This window comes from Nipponia nippon, unplaced genomic scaffold (genome assembly GCF_047370975.1).
Source record: "Nipponia nippon isolate SJK-2023a ecotype South Korea unplaced genomic scaffold, ASM4737097v1 scaffold_10, whole genome shotgun sequence".
In the NCBI taxonomy this organism is placed as follows: Eukaryota; Metazoa; Chordata; class Aves; order Pelecaniformes; family Threskiornithidae; genus Nipponia; species Nipponia nippon.
In genome coordinates, this window is record NW_028262291.1 from 6040633 (window position 1) to 6065516 (window position 24884).

Genomic DNA, 24884 nt, shown 5'->3' on the forward strand with positions numbered 1-24884 from the left:
GCGTGCTGAGTATTTCTTGATGCTGTGAGGTCAGGAATATCAATGCCTGGTAGCTCAATGGTAACAGATGATAGGGGTTTTTTTGTTCATTTGTTTTAGTGCTTTGAGGGCATTTTTTTGTCCACTTCCCGCACCTTGCCAAATAATACTGTGGTGGAGTAACACTTTAGTTATGCAATCAACTTAAAAACCCCCATGCTTAACACTGACATTAATAGTAGTAGCGCATTGCTTTTAAATGGGGCTGCTAAACTGACCAATTTGAATTTTTTTTATTCATGTGCTGAATTGCGTGTAGTGAGTCTTAGATATCTGATTTAAAAAGTAATACATTTAAAAATGTCAGTGACCTTTCTGCAGGTTTTTGGCAGCTCATTAGAAGATCTGGCAATTTGTTATCGGTTCATTTGTAATGGTTTAATTATGGTGGCATTTGTGCAAGAATGGTATTGAATTGCATCTTAGAATCTGACTTTTAGCAATGTTGATTAGTCTCTAGCTCTCTTATCTTCTCGAAATCCAGCAGGTGGTACTATTGACACAAAAATTGCCTGTATTTCCCGCATGTATAACCACACCTTCGATTTATTGTTTTGTTTTGATATTATAGGAAGTGTGGCTTTGAATGGGAATGAAGATGCTACTACCTCCTACATTTACGGAAGTGTCAGAAGGCTTTTTGCAATAACTGACAGGGACTGCAGGCGGGGAAAAAAAGTAGTTTTTAACCCTGCATTATTGTATGTGCAGAGTAATGCAGGTACAAGGGAAATCGCTTCAAGAACCCTGGCCAAGTGGCTCATAGGTTGATTACTTTTCATGCTGGAAGTGAAAGTCATCTTCACATGTCCTCAGTCTGCCCCACAAATGTCTTTTTCAATACCTCTGTCTTCTGAAATACTTCAAGTCGTTACGGCAGTGCAAAAGAGGCTCTGTTGAGTGTGAGGTCAAAAGGAGCACAGCACTTGTAGTGTTGGTCTTGGAATGTGGGAACTTATTGATAATGGAAGATTGATGTTGTTGTTACTGCACGTAAACCTAGACAGAGAAGCCATTTCTGACTGATAGTTTAGCAAGTTATTGTGCTCATTTAATTATTCAGAAAGTAAAACTTACTGCTGATTAAATTATAGTTGGGAATTAACTCAGGAATGTTTAGTTACTTATCATACCTCTCTTCCAGCTAACAGAAATATTCATTTGAATTTTATACTTCAGGAATCTTTCTTCAAGAAAAGACAAGTGACGGTAAGAGTGGCTGTGACTCAATCATAACTGTGGTTTGGGAATCAGCAGTACTTGCTTCGCCATAGGCAGCTTTTAAAGCAACAAAGATATGTAGCCCTTTCCAGGAAAGGCATGGAACAGCTTAGTGCCAGGCTGTCTGCTGAAAAAGTAATTGCAGCATCTGTGGACGTTTATATAGGCCCTGATATGTTACTCTCTAGTTGTTAGCAATCAATTGAAATATCAACAGGAAAGGACTGAAGCTAATCAATACAAAGGCTCTCATTGATTTCTGTGAAAGCAGGCGCAGTGCTGACGGGCAGTGATGGGCAGCGAGTGTCTGTCAGGTGTGGTTAGCAAGCCTCCAGGTCTGATGCTCTTCACAGCAGTGCTACTAAGTCAGTCCCACTTAACGCTATTTCTTCTCTGGCTGTATTGTTGCATGCCGCCATCCTCTCTGAGTAGGAAATTAAAGGGGAAAATCAATTTCTGATTGTAGAAGAGTTCTTGTCTCTGTGTAAATGCCACCTGCAATACAGGGGAACGTGCTTATGGAGTCCTGTCAGTTACAGAAGAGCAGGTCGGGCTGGAAGGGAGCGCTTCCACCTCTGTCCCGTCCTCTTCAGGGCCATTCAAGTGCTCTATAAAATATGTATGATCCAGCCCAAAAGTGGTTAGCCACAAGAAACAGGCAGGCTCTGCTAGGCTTCAGGCAGGCTGAATATATTGAGGTTGGCAACGGTGCCGGTTTTCTATCCTCAGCTGCCTTGTTCTGGCTCCTTTGTTCTCAGGAGGTTCACGAACAGCCACGTGCTTAAAGCCTTCCATCCAAAGCACGCTTACTGGAGACGTGGGCTCTGAGTACTCGTGTAAGGAATTAATAAACACTGTGACTCTGATGGGTTTTATTCATAACATTTTATATATATATGGGTAGGTTGATTCCCACCACAGAGATGATGAAATCTTAAGACGTAAGTTCATTCTCACCTCATACCTTCTTAGTAGTTCCATCAGAGTTCATGGTAGAAAAAGATAAGGATCTTTTCTTACTGTTGCCAAATCAGGGTCTTAATTATAATTGATTGTGTGCCAAGAGAAAAGAGACGGTTGCATGGGATGAGCACAATTTAGTGACTTAGAATCCTGGTGAAGCTCCTTCAGATTTCTTTTCTAGCTAAAACAAAGAATGCTTTTAGGTACTGTGCTGAGCATGTTCATACGATGCATTTATCAGTCCCGAATACCTCAGTTAGACAGTAATTAGGGACTGCCAAAAGAACATCTGTTTACAGTCACCACTTCTAAGGATAAATTTGCATCATGAAAGAGCTTGTGCTTGAGTACAAGGGCAATTAAAACCGAGAAGGAAGATTTCACTGCTTTTTAAGGTCAATTTGCACTCTGCTTACCTTTGTACTGCTACACAGTTTGAAAAATCACTGTGCCATAGACTCATCTATAAGATATAGAGCAATGCATATGCTTTCTCCCTCTAGCATGTTAGGAGAGATAGGCTTTGAGTTATTGGGCATAAAATAACTTCTAAAGCGAGTAAAATGCAGACTGTTTTCCCACAATTGGGTTAGGATGGGAGCAGATGATTCTTGGCCTTTGTACATTCAGTTTGGTTTCTGTAGGCACTCTAGCCCTGCCTGGGGAACTAGTTTCATATCAGAATGGAATTAAGCTCTTGCACATCTGGCTTCTGTGTGTCTAATAACCCTCACCAGTTTGAGGAGGGGTTCACAATCTGTTCTCTGCTGTAGTGTCTGTGTACCCAGAGACTGGTACAGCTTTAGCGTACCCTATTAAAACATGATATTCTTGCTGGAATTTTGTCCTGCTCAAAATTGGCTTGATACAGCTGCTCTACTGCTTTCCTGTTTGGGTCTTTTACTGGTTGACCACTCACTAATGTGGGTCATATTGTAGGTTGCCCCTTCAGACCTGGGAGATGCTTAGGCCCTTGCAAAGAGTGTGGCATATAAAGAGTAGGGCTGTGAGAGCAGGGACATCCTACAGGGTCTTCTACAAGGCGGTGGTATTTCCGTACATAAGTGCACTTGTACTGTTTGTGTGTGTGGTTTGTTTTTGTTTATTTTCAACCTCTTGTATCTGCTTAGTGGGAACACTTGGATTCACTTACACATTTTAAATCAGTGTTGAGGTGGGGAGGAACCCAAAGGATGTGGACATGCATTATTTTTTTTTTTTCTCATCCTGGAAATGTGACTTAAAAATTAAGCCTTTACCTTAAGAAAAAAGTAATACATGCTTCCTGTACCAAAACAAAGCATCAAAAATTGATGTTTGCAATCAGCATATGCTGGAGCGTCTGACAGCATACCTGGCTGAAATCTATTTCTTTTTTCTTCTTCCCTTTTTGTGCAGAGTATCAGACTAGATCTTAAGGATAAAACTTCTAGTGATATGTACATTATTCCGTCACCAAAACCCATGGGTGTGTGCATATATTTACAATGTTGGTGTTTCATGGTCTCCTCCATCGTTCATAACCTGTCTCTGAGGCCATGAATGCAGCAATAGTTCCTTGCCTTAATTTTCTCTGTGAAACAAGAGAAGAACATACCTGAACTTGACCTAGACGTGTGGACTATGCCTAGCAATAAATTAATGAGCAATGATTTTAGGACTTCATTTACAGTGTAATGCCACATCATAGTCCAATACATAGAATTCAGAAAGCTGAAGCAAAAATCAAGCATGTAACATTATAATGGAGTTCTAGAAACCTCTAATAATTAAACTTGTCAGAGCTAAATGGAAAAACAAGAACATTGGCTGAATCCTTAGAATAAATCTATGTAATTCTAGTATGTCACTTAACAATACATGAACTATGGCATTTCTATATTATTCCTTTTGAAATAGTGTGGTTTGTAGGAAATAATATATACAAACCTTATAAAATTATATAAACTTCTGCTTTCTGGTGTGACTGACTATATTTAATGAAGGCTCTAGGAATAACTGAACAGGAATCATCATGCAGGCCATATAGGTTGCATCCTGATAACCATAGTGAAATTCAGGAAATAGTGAAGATGTGGTAAATTCCCAGAATTTTGCCTGTGCATCACGTTACCAACAAATGTTGTTGCAGTAAGTTGCCTTTATTCGCTGGTGTTTCCAGAAATGGTTGCCGTGGTTTTCAGGACACATCAGTCTCTGAGGCTGTCAATGTTTTAATCCCATGGTAGAAGAGAATGGCAATGGGAAGAGGATTTCATGTTCCCAGCCCTTTACTGTTCTCTGGTATACATTCACGGTGAATCAAGTGTATTCTTATTAATTACCAGCTAAAAAGCAAACAGGCAGGCCATGAGCCAAACGAGCCTTTCCAGGGAAGCACTTTTTCAACTATAGCAGAAGCCCGTGCACGTGTGTACGCGTGCACACCTGTATTTAGAAAAGCACATAAATGCTTAATGGGCACAAAAGTGAAAAGTCTGCTTGGAGGATAGTGAAGGGATTTTTCATTGCTATAGAAACACTGCGAATTTGCTTTGTCTCCTGGGTAAAAAGTTTGCTGGTTTGAAACAGGCTGGTAGGAGCACTGCTAATTTGCTTGGGAAAGGGCACCTTGTAGCTGTTGATGAACTGAAGGAGCAGCCCGCTGCGTGAAGCGCTGACCACGGAAAAGGCGCGGGTTCGCCTTGTCAGAGGAAGCTACCACAATAGTCTTTAATAACCTCATTCCTTCGTCCTGTGACATTTTAACATTTATACTCCCGTATTTTGTGGCTCGCCAGCATTTCAGCTTTCACGTTCCTTTCTCTCTTCTGCTGCTTATAATTTTCCAACTACTTTTGTCAGGGGTGATCTTGCAAAACCCTCTGTCCATATACTGACCCTGCAGAAGAATGCTGTCTCAATTCTGCCTTTCTACATGTGCTTATTATAGACAGAAGTGTTTGTGTCACTCCATTGAAGTTTCCTGACACTTAGCATGACAAGATTTGGGTTTCAGCTGCTTCTAACGCTGCCAAACTTGAGCTGCTTGGACTGAAATTCTTCATGTGGGTGTTTGCCTCAGGCTGCCTTTCTTTGAGGAGCTTCAGCAAAAGAGTTTAGCTACTATAGGTAGTATCTGGGAAGCACCGAGTCAGATAATTATTGCAAACAACTGCCCTGAGACTCTTGTGTGCCGAAGCTCTTTAGGAAAGGTCTTGCTCTGGTGTTGGGGTGTGACTTGTGCTGCTGCAGGGGTAAGATGCCAGCCCTTGGCAATGCTAGGAGTTGGTCAGCACTGGGCACGCAGGGGAGTTTTGATGACTGGTTGTAGAGAAAGAGCGGGGCAGGTGGAAGAGTAAGCGGGGAAACATAACTGCTTCGTGCTGGCTCTCACTTAAATATTCTTGACTGTATCTTTAGAAGCAGTGCTCACTATTTTTAGCTGTCTGCAGCAATTAAAAAGAAATGCTGTCTTTTCTGTGAACTGGCGATCAAATCCGAATCTCATTAGTATAATGTTTCCATGGCAACATTTTACCTGTTTATTCTGTATAGCTGAACGCAGAATTTGGGTTCAGACAAACTTTACTCCATGCAAGTAACAAGTCATCATTTTTAAAACTGAATTAAAACAATTATGCCCAGCTACTGTAGATTGATATGTACTTTTTGGTGGGATATCGGTCCTAATGCTGAACGTGAGTCACTTCCAATTGTTAGTTGACTATAAATAAATGGGAATTACAAATTTCTCTTTAAGCCTGCCCAGTTATCAGTCAGACTTTCTTTATGAGCAACTCTTCAGAGTACAAAAGAAAAGTTTCTTCACGTGCTACGGGTTATGCATACTCTGCTACAAGTCATGGTAATAGCATCTGTAGAAAAACTTGCCCTGTAGAACTAGCTGGCTTTTCCTTCTTATCCTTAAGGACTCAAGGAATCTCAATGAAATCCAGGCTGCAAATTAATCGTGAATATACGTTTTGCATGATTGCAAGTTTGCAGTTTATCCCAATATATTTTCAAACCATATATAAAACAAAGTTGCACAAAGTGAATCTGAGGTGCAACTGAAGTAGTTGGTTGCATTATCAAAACCTCCTATCGTATGACAGGAGCCATTGGCCTGCAGCAGGACTGGGTACGGAGTGGGCACTACCCGAACAAGCAAGCACTAATATGGCACTGTGGAAATGGTTAACGCTATGGGTCTGTCTGTTAACTACAATGACTTGCTGAAAACAGACAAAGTAACAAAGAAAGGACAATAATAAGCACATCATTGTAGGTTAATTCTGTACATCGTTTTAACTGACTGTTGCAAAACATTTGTTGTACTGGCTTACTGAGATAAGTTTTCAATACTACTATTATGCTCCCTATTTATCTCAGTTTTTAGTTATTAACTTGTGAATGACTAATTTCAGCTGGTATTTGATATATATATATTAGCAGAAAAAATGCAACTGGATTGCCATGGTGCAAGGTATAACTTGTAGCTGTATTTAAGGAATTTATAAAACCAGAGGCTGATCTCACAGGTATGAACTGTACTCACAAGATGGTAGATGTGCATCACATTAATGAGAAGTATGCCCCAGTGTCTTCCAAGTCAGTGTTATTGATAAGCTATATAAACTGAAAATGATCTTCTGCGACATTTTCAACATGTTGCCTTTTAAAAATAATAGTCTAAATTAGGTTTGGAATATATTTACTTTTGGGACTTGAAATGGAAATGTACAAATCTTGTGAGGGAATCTATGCATCCTACCATCTCTCTCTTTCTCTGTGTGTGTGTGTGTATATATATATATGCCCACATGCACACACACATAATTGTCAAGTGTGATGTTATGACAAGTGCTGTCATAGCAGCACATCTTCTCTATTGGGTGCTGGTAAGAGCACAAATTAAAGCAAACCAATAGGGATGCCGGTGAGCATGCTCCAGAAAGCCAAGACATGACTTGGAAAAATACCAGTGGAAATCATGTTTCAGCTGTGAAAATATAAACTGGTATGTAAGCAAGAGAAGCAGAACAATACAGTACCATTAGATATCTGATTATCTGTGTTTGAATGTAATGGCAAGCAAATAATCAGTGTATCATTTGAGCGCAGATGTTTCTGAGTGTCTCGGGAATTATGTCTAGATCTTTGAAGAACGACTTGTATCTCTCTTCTTAACGCGTAATTCGAAAAGCCAGCAGTTGATGGTTTGGGCAAAAGAAAAGTTTGTAATGATCAAGATCTCAGAACTCATTGTTCCACAAAATAAGCTGTCCTGGGGAATTCATAATGTAAGACCTCCTATTAGGTGTGAACAGTAGCACAGATCACATATCATTAAAGCAACCAGTAAGGTAAAGTTGTGTTTTTTCTTATTTGTTAGTAACATCTGCTAGGTGGCTTCCCCCCCAAGCTTCCTGTGGTCTATTTAAGCACTACAATTGCCAGAAACATGTTTAGAACCTGAAGAATGTTATTTTCTGGCTTAAAACTGGGGAGATTAAAAAGCGTGATGCCTTTTAATGGGGAAGATCTTGTCATGTGGTCCAAGTGATTTGACATGAAATGAGAAAATGCGTGAAGCCCCAGTGAACTTCGGGGACTGTCAAATCCGATATTTCGGGGGGAGGGGAAGACTCTGCCTCTGTGTTACGTTGCTGTTGTCCATGAGTTACAGCCCAGTTGTCTCCTGCTAGTCATGCCATTTGTTCTTCCTTGGTGTCACTAAATTTAGTTGCTCTTGGTGAAGAAATTCTATTTAATTAAGGTTTTACTGCGTTCACATACTCCCTAGTTCCACCGGAGTTTTTTTGATAATGGAGGAAAAGTGGGTCACAAGTTAAAGAAACTTTGACTGCTGTTCTCCTAGTGAAATCCTGCAGCGTATGCTCTTGAGTGTGATCTTTTGTATCTCTTAACTGAAGTCCTGTAAGTAAAAATGCCTCTTCAGTAGTTCATGTAGCAGTGTATAAAGCCCATATCTGCCTGGTAAATTCTGTGTTTTCTTCTGTTAGCCACCTAAAATCTTCAGACATAAAGGTACATGTTTTTTGGAGGTATTAATTCAGCAGTATTGAAGTGTAATTCTGCTTGGTAATAATTGATTTTTACAGTGTTAAAGATTCCAAGGTCAGTGCTTTGCTTTCTGCTGTTCAGGACGTTTCACTATACCTTTATGTACATGTGCATTCATAGGGTGGAAGTTGCTGATAAATTACCCTGAAATTTAATATTTGAAGAATACCATCATCGTAGGTTACCTCCTGCTTATTGTAAAGTAGCTTGTGTTTATACATCTTGGAATCGCAGGCTATTTAACTTATGACTAAGACTCTTCATTCACTCCTGAAATACAATAGGCAAGAAACTATATAAAAGTACTCCTATGTTACATAAAATATCAGGACTGTAAGTGTAGGAGCTATTACTCTAAACGAAGAATTAGAAGAGATGAAAGGAAGAATTAACTTTCCCTATCTTTATAATTATGTTCCTTATTCCTATTATTCCTGCAGGAATAATATCTTGTATCTACTGATGTCATGGTAACGTTTACAATAAGATCCATTCCTGGTGAAACCAGTAAGATGTTCATATCATCCACGTAAATTAATTCTATGGGGAAATTCCTAATTTTGATAAGACCACTTATTCTAAAACATCATTTTCAGATGTCCATGATTAACTGCATGTTTTGCAGAAATAGTACAGCGTTACATCAGAATATAGCCAAGGTCTTTCCCCGAGAACTGCTTCTGCAAAGAGAAGCTTGCCCTTCCACACTGCAGAAAACTGCATGTTTCTGGCATCCAGGGAATTTGGAGGCTTGATGGCAGCAATGTGTTCTTATTCTCCAAGCCTGTGCTTCCATGAGCTTCAGTGCTTTGCTTTTATCTCCCCATTAAGAAATACGGACATTGAAGATGCAATACAGCTTCTTAGTGATCCTAAATAGATTGAGGTTCTGTTACACAATGTCACTTATATGCATAGTTGTTCTGAGACAATATTACGCCATCGAGGTTGAGAACAAGTCCCAGGAAGCTCACATACCACTTTATGGCCGGAGAACTCGAGGCACAAGGTGTTTCACCAGACTCAGCAGGAGGTTCCTGGTAAAGGAACGGGAAGCACGCGGTGTTCCTGAGGACCGCCAGCCTGGCACCTGCACCTCGGGACTGGCTTTGTAAAACAACGACAAGTTCCTGCGCAGACTAACTTCTCCCACAGCCTTGCTCAGGTCTCGGTGATGATAAGATATGCATCCCCTCCATATGACATATATTAATGGCTTGCAAAGTGAGAGGGTGTGAAAAAGGCTCGTGTGTATATATATATATATATGTATATATATGCACATTTATAATATATGCATATCTATATATGTACATACAGACAACACATTTTTAAAAGAAGATAATTAAGAGGCTGGAAGTTTTAACTAGAATGGAAATGGGTGATATTGTTCTTCAGAAATATTATTTATTTTCTTGAGATTTTTCCAGAATGAAGTATAACTGCTTTATTATGGCTGTGCATCCTGCAGTTTTATGTGATAATCCAACTAAAATATTTGGGGCTTTACTTTTTTTTTTTTTTAGAGCTCCTGTTATTTTTCTTCTCACTTCAGATGTAAATGCAAAGCAAACCTCATTTATCGAATCTGTTAATCTCTGGATTAACAGGAGTTGTTAAACTGATTTGCAGAGCTTGTTTTGAAATCTATTAAGCTTCACCTCTTTCCCCATACTTGATTGAATAGTGATTTTTAGGATTACTGCATAGTTTAAATTCTCTTCAATGCCAAAACCCTAGTTTTGGAGATTTTCTATGAATTGTAGTAGAAGTGCTGCATTTCTATTTCCTTGTAAATGTACACAGTTTATTAAATGTTTTTATTTTATACTTGCTATTCCAGAAGAAGAAATTGAACTTAAAGTCATTTCAAGATATTGGACGCTCTAGAGTTTGTGTGAATGAAAAGATGTGGGTCTGAGTTGAACTTCATGTTTAATGTTGTAGGTCTAATTAAACTAGCTGTATAATTTACAAATGAGTGGAAAAAGTCTCAGAGGAGTTGTGTTTTCATTCTAGGCTAGCCCCATCCTTTTTAATGTAGGTCAGAAAGTGGTTTTATTAATTCATGGGATTAAATAAATTTAAATGGTATTTTTTTCTTCTGAAATTAATTCCATTATGGAGAGTCCTATGGCATTTAACAGGAATGAAACCACTAAGGTTTTCTACATAAATTACATTAGAAATGTGCATAATTTAAAGGAATTATCTGGTTTTTAAAGAGGGTTTTTGAACCCTGCTCCAGAATGGTATTGCAGGAATAGAATTCTTTCTTCAATGCCAGAAGATACTTTAGGATGACTGTTCCTGTTGTGATATTTTAATAAAACCTTCTGCAAGGGTTTCCATCATAAGATGTTCTGCTATAATGCAATTTGTGACATTTTCTTTCAGATGAGTCAGATGTTCTGCAGATTTGAATTTAAACATGAAGTGGAAAATGTTTATTTTATTTTAGTAGAACCATAGCAGAGCAGGTAAGGGAAAGGAATGACTTTTACCTTTCAGATGTTGAAGATGTGCATGAGTCATATCTTGGATGACCATGACCTGCTTTGAACCACACTGGGCTAGGTGGAAAGTTACTGGCTGCAGGCATAGTCATTCAAGCACTTAAATGTAATAGATGAGTGAAATGGCGCCTGGCACCCTCTCACTCACTAACAGGCATCCAAACACATAAAAAAGTCTTTTGGAGTTTCTATTAGATTACAAGAGGTGCATGCATATATTGAAATCAAAATAAATTAATATTTTTATTCATAAGAGAGGAGCTATTGCTCTTTCTCTTCATGTCTATATTTCACTTTACCATGCCGAGTCAACTCGTGAAAGTAGCTTTCCTCTCGTGTGTTGCATCGCAGCTGTTGTGGTTTGGCTCAGACAGTGGCCTTAAAATATTTTTGATCAATACATACGTCCTTACAGGTTTAGGGTTAGCTAACAGCTTGGACTGTTCAGGAGAAGAGAGCGTAAGGTAAAGTGGGAGCCCCTGTGAGTACATGAGCTACTCGCACCCTGGGCGTGGGTCCGTGAGGGTGTCACTTGTGGGGAATTAAAAATACGTGATGCCTGCTGCATGTAACAGGAAAGGGGAGAGCTTTGCTTCTGCTTTTACAGGAACTCAGCGGAATTGTGGACAGACATGCATTGTTTTGTATGACGGCACTGGATCATGGGAGAAGTGGTCTTCTGAGTGCAGATCCTGAATGTCAGTGCTTCCTCTCTTACTTTCCCATCAGAGATCTGGTGGCGGAAAATAGTCTTGGGAGGTTGGAAGTGTTGTTTTAAATCTGAGGAAGAAGAAATTGAATCATGTCTCAATCCCGCACCACCTGACCCATGCCTCAGGGCTGGCCTGCGGTTAGTGAAAGGGTACGCGATGCTTGCTAGTTAAAAATCCTTTGCACTTTTCTCCCTTATTCCCTTTAGAAAACAAAGACATAATTCAAAACTTCTAGGAAAGCGTTCCAGATCTTTGGTCCAAGGAAGAGCTGAGGGTGAGGTGCTGAAGCTCCGGAGAGCAGGATTCAACATACGCTTAATCCTTATTTTGTTAGCTAAGTCTCTTGCCAGATAAGTGACTGGCTTTCTCCTTACCATAGTCTGCTTTGATGCCTAACTTACTGCCCCTCTGCTCGGGGAGTCTGGGGCTTAACACAAGGCTTAGCATCCAGTTTTCAGGGTGGGTATTGTGAAGTGAGGTGCTGCAATGCCATTTCTGATCTTGAAATCACTTTATAGCTATAGTCCTTATGCTACATAAAGACTGATTTCAGTGTAATACAGTGTTCACAGATGTCATTATGAGTATATAATGACTTCAGCACACATGACAGCCTGCAGCTGTGGGCCTCCATTGAATAATTTTGTTCTTCTGAGTCTTTTCAAAACAACTGCCTCCCAGTTCTTTCTTGTCACCAAGTTTGAGATGATAAACTGGAGAGAACAATGATTTTCTGAAATGTGTCTATTATTAAAAATCCAGCAGCAGCAGTAAGGGTTGAATATTCAGCTTGTGTGGAATTGCAGTGTCTGCAACATAATTGTGTCAGAATAGCACGATGTGCATAGCTGCCCTGGGTGCTGCCGTGCTGCTCTTTCCTTGTTAGAGAGCAAAGATCCAACAGATAAGAATAGTCCCTGAGTAACAGCTCTCTTAAACGTCTCTGGAAAGGCTCCAGGGTAAAGGAAATAATAAGTTTTGAGCCCTGGGAAGTAACAGCTTTGGGATGAGGAAGGAGGGTTTTGTGGCGTTCGGATTGTCACTGGTCAAAATGGCCTCGAAAAGGAGGCTTGTGCCTACAGCATGCTTTGCAGAGCAAAGCTCAGGCTGGGGCTTGTGCCAGGCACCGATCGATACCCATAGCACTTGATCAATATCTAATGTTACTCCCTCTCATTTGTTCATTGCATAAGAAAGCTACACAACTCAAGCAGCACCCTGGCCCACGTTAAGAAGCTGAGGTTGATATTAATGAAAATGAGAAGACTAGGAGCCAGATTGAGCACTTGGTGTTAGGGCAAATTTGAGTTCTCAGTTTATTACCAGAGATTTTTCTATTGAAAGAGGATTCTTCCTACGAGTATGTTGATGGAGTTTAGTCTGTGCATCCAAGCAATCAATACTGTTATAGTTTGTTACGGAGTAGACCAGTGGCTAGTATGGTGGGGAAAATGGCACAATATTGTAGTTAGAAACAGACTAAGTTGTGCTTTGTTGTTAGCCAGTGTGATGTATGGTGCTAGAATGAGGGCTGACTTGAATTTTACTGTGGGCTGTCATGCACGTGAACCTGGGCAAGACACTGCACTGGGTTTCTGTGTGCCCCTGTCAACTGCCTACCACAGGACCCCGCTGCTTTCCACTTAGCCCAAATCACTACCCATCTCCCATCTTCACCACCATGCTTTCAACACGGAGGCACCCAGGGGAATTCTTCTGCGTATTAAACACTTGCAATCTTTGTTCATAAATGCAACATCCTCTAGTTGCATTGTCACCACTACGGGCGACCTGTGGGACTCAGCTTTTTGCTGCTTGTATGAAACTCATTCAATTTGAGAGATCTTCTCTGGCTGGATTTGGTCCTGTGTTAGATTGTTTGTAAGCACCTTTTGTACCTGAGGTGCTCTGACTTAATGCACAACATGCTGAGCAAATGTTTTTGAAGATCAAGGTAGGAAAAAAGTGCATCCTGTTTTTCTTGAATATTGGAGTATTCTTTGCCGGGAGACCCAAGAAGTGATCAGTATGCTATTTAGTTTTGACTGGTAAATTGAAAAGACATATGAATGCCATCAAAAGATTACCATTTAAAAAAATAATTATTAAGTTAGAAACTTTCAGACTAGTATCACTACAACTTTTCTTCTCAGCCTAATTTCTCTTGCAGGTTTTGAGTATGCTCAGTGCAAAATATTTCATCTGTACTCATGTATGAACAATATTTTTGGAGTTTGTTTTTCAAAGCAGATGTTTATTAGCCTTTAATAAAATAGAAAGTTTCATTTTCTGTTTTGAATAATGTGCCCTTAATATGGAATCCTGACCCTGTACCCTTGTCTTCTGTAACTTGCTCTGTGGGGTTTTCTGGTGTGTTTGTTTTATGTCCTTCACAGACTTGCGCTAACCTTGCAGCTAATCTAATATTGATTTCTTTCCCAGAAGTTTGTTGTTTGCAATTGGAAGTATTTTTCAGATTGGATGCTATACTAATTTTTCAGTGCAAAGGACTTGCAGTGCGTGGGTTGCTAGCTGAGATAACGAGGACAAGAGATCCACAAGTGCCCCAGGCCCAAGGTCCTCATCTCAGGTGTGAGCGTTTCTGAAGTACGTGGTCATCTCAGCCAGATTTCATAAGGCTCTAAAACATAAAAGTAATTATAGGATTCCTAGTCAATATCAGCATACTCATTGCAGTGGGGCAAATCCTGAATTCTGTTATGCTTTTATCATGAAAAGAGAGTTGCGTCTTTTGCCGAGGAAAGCTTTAGGGGCTTGGTGGTAAGCTAGGAGCCAGGCAAAGCTACCTGGAGCCTTTCCATCCATAACAGCACTTGCTTTTCAGTCCTAGTACTTTTTGCGTATGTAGTATAGCCTTTCTGACTCAAAACTAGGTATTTTATTTCCCATTTCAATTACTCTTTAAAATGCATCATCCATCATAGTGTTTTAGCATGTGAATAGCCCCAGTGATTGCAGATTGAATCAGAGCAGGGTTTACAATAAGACATCTGTCGAGAAAATACACTTACTGACAATGTAAATATTGTATTCAGATACAAATGTGAACCCTCTTGAAATTATGCATTGATTTAGAACAAATGAAATGATATTTATCTCTTTTGTCTCTCTTAGCACTGTATCCTACAATACAGGAATGCTTCCTACCGTCATTATGTGGCTCTCTTCAGCGCCTGCATCCTTTCAGACCCCTGGGCTGCAGACAGGCAAAGTAGATTTTGGGGTTGATGTGAATACTGTTCGTCATGATGAAGAACACATTAGCTTAAAACTACTGTAAATAAACTTGTGGGCAAATCTATGTTGGAGTAAATTTTGGCCCAGTTCATTGGAAACAGCTATTTAAAATAACTTGCAGTTCTTGAGCTAGCTGCTAAAAAATGTTGCCTGCAGCAGGCTCTGCTTTCTGCTGCTACTGCACTTTTCAGGAGCTATTGCTGGTGTTTGTTGGTAGACTCTCTGACTCTTGTGGGCTTTGTGGTGGTTTTTTAGCTCAAGTTCAGGAGACCGTGAGTACAGAGGGTCCAGCTGGTTTCCTGCTTCTAGACTGCCCTGTATTCCTTTGTCTTGAAATTATTTTGGTAATTCTGACTCTATGAGGAAGGAAGTGAGGACTTAGTCCTTTGTGCAAGTCGCCTGTGTTTCGAAAGAAGACTTCAGAGCTGTATACTAAAGATTACAGCCGTAACACTGGGGGAGTATGCCTACAAACATGTAAGTAATCTGTCCAGTAATGTTAACAATTCAAAGTACTCCAGGCTTCCTTCAGCAAAGGATTCATCCTCTTCAGAGTATCTAGCACTTCATACCCGAATCTATGTGGGGGCAGTCAACCAGGTAGGCTACCCTGTTGAGTAACAGAATTATCCCTCTTTGTTTTAATGGAAATCAACTACGGCTACAGGAGGCAAGAGATTTGTTTAGGTGCCTAACATTTAGATTTTCGTGTAGAATATTTTGGCCTTCCACTGTGTTCCTCTTCTTCTCTCTTCTCCCCAGCAAAAGGCAAGAATAGATAAAATGACTATTTTCTCTGTGGGAATTTACTGGATGGTGCGTGTTAGCCCTCTCTTCTCACACAGTGCTATATGATTGCATTAGCTGTATAGGTATGCAAATGATATTCCACTGCAGTGGATTTTTCCCCATGCAGATTTGCTAAATGCACAGCCCCAGCAGCAGACCTGTCTCCTGATTCACCAGTTTCTTCTCTGTTTCTTCAGCTGTTTCTGTTGCTATTCAACCCTTCACCTTTATAACATTAATTTTTATGTGAAGAGGAGAAAATGGTTCCTCTTCCTATGTCCAGCAGAAACACTTGGAGTAATCTCTTTCCTATGAAATCCTGTGCCTGGCAACTGCTTGGCTCCTGCCCTTCTGGGCTGGTGCAGTTAGTCAGTTTAAAAGGTTGGTGCTGATGTGGTTTTATTAGAGTGGAGGAGCTGTGAGTTAGCATATGGTTTTTGAAAGGCTGCGGTAAGCCTCAGTGTGATTATTTCTTTCGGCAACTCATTTCTTGGTTATCTTTGTGGATTTTTTTTTTTTTTCTACTTCAAGACTATTCCCCACAAGCCAATTCCTTGACAAGAAAGGTGACCCTTATGATGAATGTGGAGACTCGCTTTTCAAAACATTGCACTAAAACACCTGCTGAAATTATTTTTCTACACCTGTCTATGGCTCCTTCTCCCACCTTTTTCTCTGAAACCCATGTAACATTTCAGTTGGTTCTGTCAAAAAACTGAAACAGCTATGTCAGGTTTCTGCCTCATGCTGATAAACTTCAGCTTGACAAAGTTACCGGTAACAGAAATGGGTTTTGCAATCAGAAGTCGGAGAAAGCATATCCACTATTATCTGAATTGTGTTTTCAGTGTGTGTAAAACAAACAAACAAAAACCCCAAATGCCCCCCACTGCTCCAAAGAAAAATCTTCTGCCAAAGCAGAACTGGTCCCTGCTTAGGCTTTTCTGTTTAGACAAGTACAAGCTGTGCTCAGGACCACTTCAGTTTGTGGAAGAAAGGCTCTTTCAAGCATGAATCCCTTTCTGGAACCCCTCTATACCTTGAAAGACAAGGATTAAAGATGCCAAATCTCAGTGAAAAGGTTTTGGACAGAATGAGTGAGCTTTATGCTGCATGCTCACATTCTGTTCTGCCTAAATCCAAGACTTGGAAGGACTTTCTGTGGGTTGGGGATCCTTGCAGAGTCGAGGGTGATTCCATGCTGGAAATATTTAGAAACCTGGGGAGCAAAAGGAGGATTCATTTGACCATTTGTTGGAAAGCAATAACTGTTCTTCATCTACAATGTTTTCTGTATTGGCTGTTCCATATAAATAGATTTATTATGTATAATATGTCATTAAAAATTAAATAAGCCAGCCATCGTAGTGACTGCTTTTTTGACAAGCCACTCACAAAGCTCTGCGATGTTTTGCATCATTGCAAGCTGATTTTTTTTTTTAATGATGCTGCTGTTGTATGAAACCGTACGAGCTTGCAACGGCTGCTGGTCTGTGTAACAGTTGTGTGCCTGCAGAGTTATTTTTCAGGTGATGAAACTGTTCTGTATGCATCTTGTGCTCATGCAAATTTTCAGTCTTTTACTGGTTTTAGGCAAGTAAAACCCTATAAAGTAGTCATACACTTAAGTGTAAAGGCCAAATCCTAGAGTTCTTTTCCACCTAAATTCCTACTAAAATCAGTAAGACAAGTCCTTGTAGCCCTTATTTGGTGAAAGGTTTGCTTCCTTGAGGCTGGATTCAGCGCTGTATTAGTTATTTTCATTCAGTGGATGTACATCTCCACCTTTCTTTCTCCCAGAGGAAATCTGGCAGCTTGTCTGTTTCAGAGGCTGTGAAATATTGGCACGTTTCAAAACTAAATGTGTCAGCCTCTCTGACAAACAGTCAGTCAAAGGGCAGATGCATTCCTATCGCTTTCTCTGAGACCAGCCAGGTCCACGCTGGAGAGAAGCTGGCTCTGTGAAATAAGAGCTGCAACAAGACGTTTCTCAGTGCTGCCTGTGAATGCGCGTTAACGTTGGAGACTGAGCAGGCTGCACCTCAAGCATACTCTGCCAGAAAAGGAAGAAAATTATCAGACCTGTGAGGCTGCAAGTCTTTTCCTTATGCTACGAAACCCCATGATGCTGGTCATTCGACTGGCTCTGGAATCACACATCAAACTGTGGTAGGGAGGCCCCTGATGCAGTTCCTTTTGCCTTCCTTTTAAATTTTTGAGTTTGCCAGTGCTTTGATGGAGGATTTGGACTTGGTGATTGAAAAGGCAGGAGTTTTCTTTAGGCAGGAAAAAGTGAAGCATGGTCTTTACATGCCTAACTTCACACATAGACTCCTGTATCTAATAAAATCATAGAATAGTTTGGGTTGGAAGGGACTTCAAAGATGATTTAGTTCCAACCCCCCTGCCATGGGCAGGGACATCTTTCACTAGATTGGGTTGCCCAATGATAACATCGATTGGGTGTGAACTGTCAGTCCCATGTGTTTGCAAGAGTGTGACATAAGAGTGGTCCTTGGGATTTCAGTCTGGGCTTATGGTGATGTGAGGAGAGGAGAACACAACAGGTCCTTTAGCTTATGCTTCTTGGCCTTTGCTGTGGGACCTGGACAGCCCAGGTGTTTAGAGTTGTTCTGAGATCAAATGAATTGCAACTCGAAGGTTTGCAAATGGTTTTAACTCTTAGCTTTGGCCAGCTGCTGGTACTTCACCAATAAACAAATTAACTTTTTCAAGTTACAGGTGTTTTTTTTTTTCAATTCTGACTTGAAGACCATACACCCAGGGGTTTTTAGTGATGTAGTAGCAATAATTCTGGCATGACATCATTTAATCATGCAGCCCCTGGCTTATCTTTTTCATTTTCAAAGCTGTCAAAATAGCATCACTTTGGAGATTCCCTACCTCAGACATGATGTTACTTAGTTCACTTGCCCTGTCCTTGCTCCCTTTAAAAGAGGAGTTCCAGTGTTTCCATTAACTAGGGGATTTCTGCCAGAAATTGTTTTAAGTCTGCTGTGGAATGAACAGTTCATTAAACTGGGAAATGATTTTAAAGCTTTCAGGAGCCTGGGGCTATGATAGCAATCACAGTTGCAAATGGTCCCCAGCTCTAAGGCATATTTCTTATTATTTAGAAGGATCGGGGATTTTAGTACTTCTTGCAACTTTGCAAACTAAATGGTTTAGTTTTGAAGTCATCCTTTGGTGGTGCTTTCCTCCAGTAAACAAACTTGTAGGTTTATTCAACTATACTTTTTGAGGCTGGGAAGAACCTATGTCCTTTTTCAAACCAGTTGTAACGTGCCTTAATAGATTAATGTACTTTCATGCAGCAGAGATGAGAAGTACTGAAATGCCACAAAGCAGATTGTGTGTATTTCTGGTCCGCTTGGAAGCAGGAAGGGGAAATCTTTCAACAGATTGTTTTTGTGAGACTGATAGCCAAACGTGCAGATTTTCGGAGCTCTGCTTTAAATAAAAAGTGCTCTAATTGAGGGCATGTTCTTTTTGGTGGTTTTTGTTTGTTGTTTTGTTTTGTTTTGTTTTTTTTTTTTTTAAGACAGAAGTTGATTTTTAGAGGTCCATCTGTAAGTGTTTGGATTCATAGCCTTTTGAATTGTGAAGGGTACCTGGAGCACTTCGGGAGCAGTTTGCAGTAAAAATACATTTATGATGATGTAGTATGTAGAAATAGATAATAAAGCATACAAACAGTTGGGGTCCTGGAAGTAAGAGAGCTGAGTTATTGTGATACCCCTCTGAAGCTGGGAGGAAATTCAATGAGTCGTGTGTATCTGTGGGTAGATTGATGCTGTGTGTCATGCTATCTGTCACGATACATTCTTTGCTGCATTTTGAACATAGAAAAGGAACTTTGAATGTATCTAAAGAATCCTGATAAATATCTGGCAAACGTAAATGTGCTGTATGCCTGAAACAAGATAGAGAAGGACAGCAGGGATGTTATGAACAAATCTTGCCAACATTAACCACTGTGATTGCAAAGTATCAAGACTGATTTTTAGGGAATTCCGTTATATATATGAGATGTTTAAAAAGATTGTCAGAGAATAGTATTTTTCACTAAAGAGAAAAGTAAGCAATATGCATTTTAATAGGGAATGGAAGTATGTTGGGAAGATTTTTGTTTTTCTGTTAAAACCAGGAAAAAAAAATAAAAAGGGTTTTCTAATGAATTTTGAAAGAGGGTAAACTTGGCACCATGGTTCATGATCTGATTTTCAGAATACTTGAACCTCACTGGTGAATAGGCTTGTGTTATATCTTTCATCTTTCACTTCAAGGGAAAACTTGCTAGGATTTTATGCATTGAAACAAGAATCACCACAGATTCATATTCAGCAGACGATGAAAGGGTGCTGAAATGATCTTATTTCTTCTATTATTCTAACTGATACAGGAGGTTGTCTTTGCTATTGAAGAAGTAATATTTTTTCTTGAATAATCTGTATTTATACGTCAAGTTCCTTAAATCACAGAGAACAGTTTGTGTGCATCAGGAAGCTAGAAGACTTCTTAATCTAAGGTTTTTTTACTACTATCATTAACCCACAGTTTTACTACAGTTTTGATAACTTGCTTATTTGAGCTTCGGAGTATAAGGTATAAATAAAACCCATTGTGTTTATCTTCAACATGTGTCAAGATAATCAGTTTCTCTAGTGACTGTGCAGAAGCTTTTAATCTCTAAATTCGTAATGACATTTCACTTTCCCATCTTGAAATGAGAAGAATGTTTGCACCTTAGAAGTTATTTTATTCATTATCTGTTTATAAACAATCACTGTCCATGTTATCTGTTTCTACATGCTTTTTTTTTTTTTTTTCTGGTACATTCTTAGTGCATCTGAAAGTGTTGGCTACCTACTAGGGTGCAGGGTAGGTGATGGATTGCAGTGATACAGTGCATGCCACTGGCCCAGAGAAATGCAGGGCTTTTAATGACAGGGCTCTGTTTTTAGGGATCCTCCTCGATCTACTATTTGCACTAAGAGCACAGTACAAGTGAGCAAAGCCAGTTCAACAAATTTATGTTCAAGTGCAGCGTAGGTCCTTATTCTTGTGCAAAATCTCTGATAAGCAGAGGAGATGGTATATTGATGTAGTATTTTCTGTAGCCCAATGCACATCTAAGGCATCTATGTGACTATGAATTGTGAACTGAAATGTATTTATTGTGAAGCAATACTCTTAGTCTCTATCAAAGTGACACAGCAAATATAAATCATAGAAACTATCCGCTGACTTCTTGTTTACTTGCTTCAGGGGAAACTTTCCTGCTCATCGTTATCCTATATTTATCATGTCTTTCTGATACTTTGTGTGCTTCTAGCTCCAATCTGTGATCGTTATGCTGATAATATTTTGAAGTACTGTCTGAAAATAATGTTAATGTGGAGCAGTTGGACAAATGCAAGCATGTGAAAGTTTAAAGTTACTTCCCCCCCCCCCATCATTGTGTGAGATATAAGTGTGAAGGAAAGAAACTGTGAGTGTAACTATTTTGATTGACATAAATGCCATTTTAGCAAAAGTTGAATGACTGAAGTTTTTCAAACCAAACTGTTTTTCCATGTCAGCCAGCAAGTGAATGAAGACTCTGAATAGCAATAAATATGCTGATTTGTTGATGAAAGGTCATCATAACAACTTTCAGGGCAAATAATTGTTTAAAATTGGATAAGAAACCACGCTGAAGTCCCGATAAAGATAAACAGGATTTGAAAATAATATATATAGGTCATCCTGGAAAGCAGAAATTGCTTACAGTGGCCATGACATCTTTAAAATTGAACTATCTTAAATGATGTTGCTTCTGCTCCCTGTCCTGAAATGTTAGTAATTGTAAAGAACTTTAAGGAGATGGGGAAAAATCCTCTGTAAGTAGGTTTCATGAAATCCGACTGCTGTTTTGATAGCAGATTAAAAAAACCCTTTCAATTCCTGACAGCCCAAGGGAAATTTGGTATTCATCACTATGCAGAGTAATGAAGTATCTTTTCGTGCTGGATTTCTTAGTTTAGGAGACATTCTGTTTGCAGAAATACCGTGGGAAATGAAGCAAGTCCCAGGTGGAGGTGCAGAGCTCCGAGCAGAGGCAGACTCACTCTGCTTGGGAACATTTTTCAAATTATTAGAAATAATTTTGAAGTTTCACAGCAAAAAAACTCACTATAAAGAGCAGATTACCAGAGTATTAAGGCACTGCATAATTCCTGTTTATTCTAATATAGGCAACTGTTTCATAAAGCAAAATAGATTAAGTCAATTCAGGTAAAATATACTGTGTACCGGTGACTTCTTGCACTATTTAGTTTCCTTAGACATTTGATTAACAAGCATTAATATTATCTCTTGTAGCGTCAAAGCACTTAAATCCTTTATTGCTTTTTTTGTTTCAAAATGACTTTAAGAAAGGAAGAAAGGCAGGAACAGGGTGCGAGAGCCAAGGGCTGAGCTGAACTTTTGTTTGCAGCTCTACCCGTGGATTTGCAGTATGAGATGCGTTTGCTGAGCTTCTGCTCGTCCCAAGTACAAAATAGATATAATCATCTGCACCCTTTTCTTTGAGACTTCGTTTGCTTCTGTTTATGCAACACTATGATAGCCTTGAGTAGGCAGTTCTGTGGCGGTGCCAATGAATCTGTGAGATGCTAGTGATAACTGTAAATTGCTTTGATCAAGCATTGTGTGGGGCAAAAGGATAGGTACAAAACTTGATCATCAGTGCTGGGCTGGCACCAGTTCTTGTGAGAATTAGACTGCTACTGGCCCAAATACAGCGGTTCAAGATTGGTAGGGAGAAGGCAGCCATCTGTGAGATGAGTGTGTGATAGGAGCCCTTGTCCTGGCTCTCTTAGGTTATCTCTCATGCTTAGCAGGCCAGGTAATGAATTTTATCTTCTGGGAGAAAGTCGCTCTTCTCTACTCGTCGTTAGAAGAATTATCGAGATGCCGCTCCTTGCTAACGTCTCTAGGACTCTGTCCCAACGCAGTGCTCAGCTTGCCTGGTAGGTTACTGTGTCTTGTATCTGGTACCCAGTGGGTCTAGGATGTCAGTCGTTCCCTCTCCCATCAGGTGGATTGTGGACTAGCATAAAAATGGTCTTCCTCGCTTTCCCCTTGGTCCACTTCACGGTTTCCTTTGGTGACAGAGTGAGTCCATCTGGCTTGAAATCTTCTGCTTTTGTTTGAAGAAAGCTAATTCAAAGGCCTCTCTTTATTTATTGTGTAAGACTAGTGTCAGTGTGGCAGTTGGGAGTTCGATGGGCCCTTTGCCAGTGCTGAAGTGCACTTTTGTAGCCTAACCTCTCATGGTTCATGCGCTCGCTTCCTTTTCGTGTACCTTTGACTGTACAGTAGAGAGCTCTCTTGCCGTTACTTTATTTTACAGCAAAGATCAAGTGCTTCCTTACTTGAGAAAGTTTGTGATTGCTGGTTCGCCCTCCCCTCTGCCTTCCAAACTTCTACCCAAGTAAATTTGTGGGCATGACAGAATGGCCTTTCTTTTCCAGAAGTGCTATAAGCTCCCAGTCTGATGGATGTTAGCAGTCCCCAGGACTGTAGGATAGATTATATGGAATCATCCTATTAAGTTTACCGCAGCTCAGCTATACCGTTTTTGCAACAGTAACTGTAAAATCAATATGGAGAAAACGTTCAGATAAATCAAGGGTTGAAAGAATGATAAATAGAGGTTCATTGAAACAGAAATAAGCTTTAAATACACCAAATGTAAAGCAATTCCTATAGAAATAAGGAGTGTGAGCTTACTTCAAATGAGAAATTACCCTGGAAAGCAGCAACTAAAAGGACCTGGGGGTAGCAGTATACAAGCAACAGCTCTCTGTGTGATGCTGTAGCCAAACAAGGTGAGATGCTCTGCTGAGGGATGAATAAGGGAGTGGTAAACAGAAGCAAGCAAGCGATTCATATTGTTACCGCACTAGCGAGAATGGTGATACTGGTATATGGCGTTGAGTTTTCAGTAACTTCTTTTAATGTTGTGATGTGAAATTGATGATCTAAAAGGACAAAAAAGAAAAGGTCCAACACCTTTGAAGGCAGATGAAAATTCTTTGTAATGAGAGAAGGTTCAGGCTATTTAGTACTTCAAAGTCAAAGAAGAAAGGCAAAAGGAAGTGAGAAGTGATAGAATATATATAGGTCTAACAGGAGGAAAAACAATAAAACCCCCACAACCCATCCACTGACCACCAAAGCTCTTCAGTCTGGTGGTGCCCAGCAGCTGGAAGCTGAAGCCTGACAAGTTTGTGTTGGAATTGGATTTTTTGTTTTGTTTTTTTGGTTTGTTTTTGTTTTTTTCCTCTCTCCATTGCAATGTGGTAATCAACCACTGGAGCTAATTACCAAGGAAGTTGTAATTCTTTCCATGATCTCACTGTTGTTTTAAATCAAGACTGACCGCATCCATGGGAGATGCAGTTTAGCACATGCTCGTTACTGGATTCAGTGCAGGAGCAACTGTGTGAAAGACTAAAGCCTTTGGCCTTACTGGAGCTCAGGGTAATGAACTAATATCCCTTCTCAATTTATCTGTGCTTTCAGGGCCTGCATGACCTTTTCTGTCAAGTCAGCTTTGCACCCTGCCCCACACCACTTGTGGTTCAGGTGTTTTTTAGAGTATGGGCTGATTAAAGGAATCTATCAACTCTCTAAAACTGTTTTCCTACCTTTTTACTTGCAGTAAGTGACTGGAATGATAAAATGAACTATATATATTTTCCATTTCCCTATTTATTTGACTAGACAACAGGCGTTCTCATGATTAAACAGGACTACCCTGCTCGCTGTGGTGCATAGTAACTTCACGTACCGGACACTGCTTGAGTTTTTGCGCAGCTTGCACACACATACGCACGTCTGTATGCATATTAAGAATATATATGTGATGAAAATATAGGAAGAGGTTTTTAAAAAAAAAAACCAAACAAAATCAATATTTGGTAGACTGTAGGGGGAAGAGCAGTTATTAAACCATTTGCCTCACTTTTAACCTGAGTTACAGTACAAAGTTGAGATCCAGGTTATATTAACTAACACTACTTTCTATACATCTAAAACATTGCTATCAGTGCCACTTCTCTCACTGCACAATTTCTGAATTCCTGCTGTTCTGTCCTCTGCTCTTGGAGGCCTTATGTTCCTCTAGACACCAGGTATTGGCCATTTAATCTTTAAAACCAGGCTTTGAATGAGGCATGTGGGGCATGTCATAAAAATCATGGTTTCAGTTCTTTTATTTCAGTTGATTTTATGCACCAGTGATCCC

The 24884-nt window shown here is 39.9% G+C and overlaps 1 long non-coding RNA gene across 1 annotated transcript in view; it reads left to right on the forward strand.

Moving 5' to 3' along the window:
* Positions 1-24884, forward strand: part of LOC148057047 (uncharacterized) — a 64183-nt gene that overhangs the window by 1143 nt on the left and 38156 nt on the right. The window lies entirely within an intron of this gene.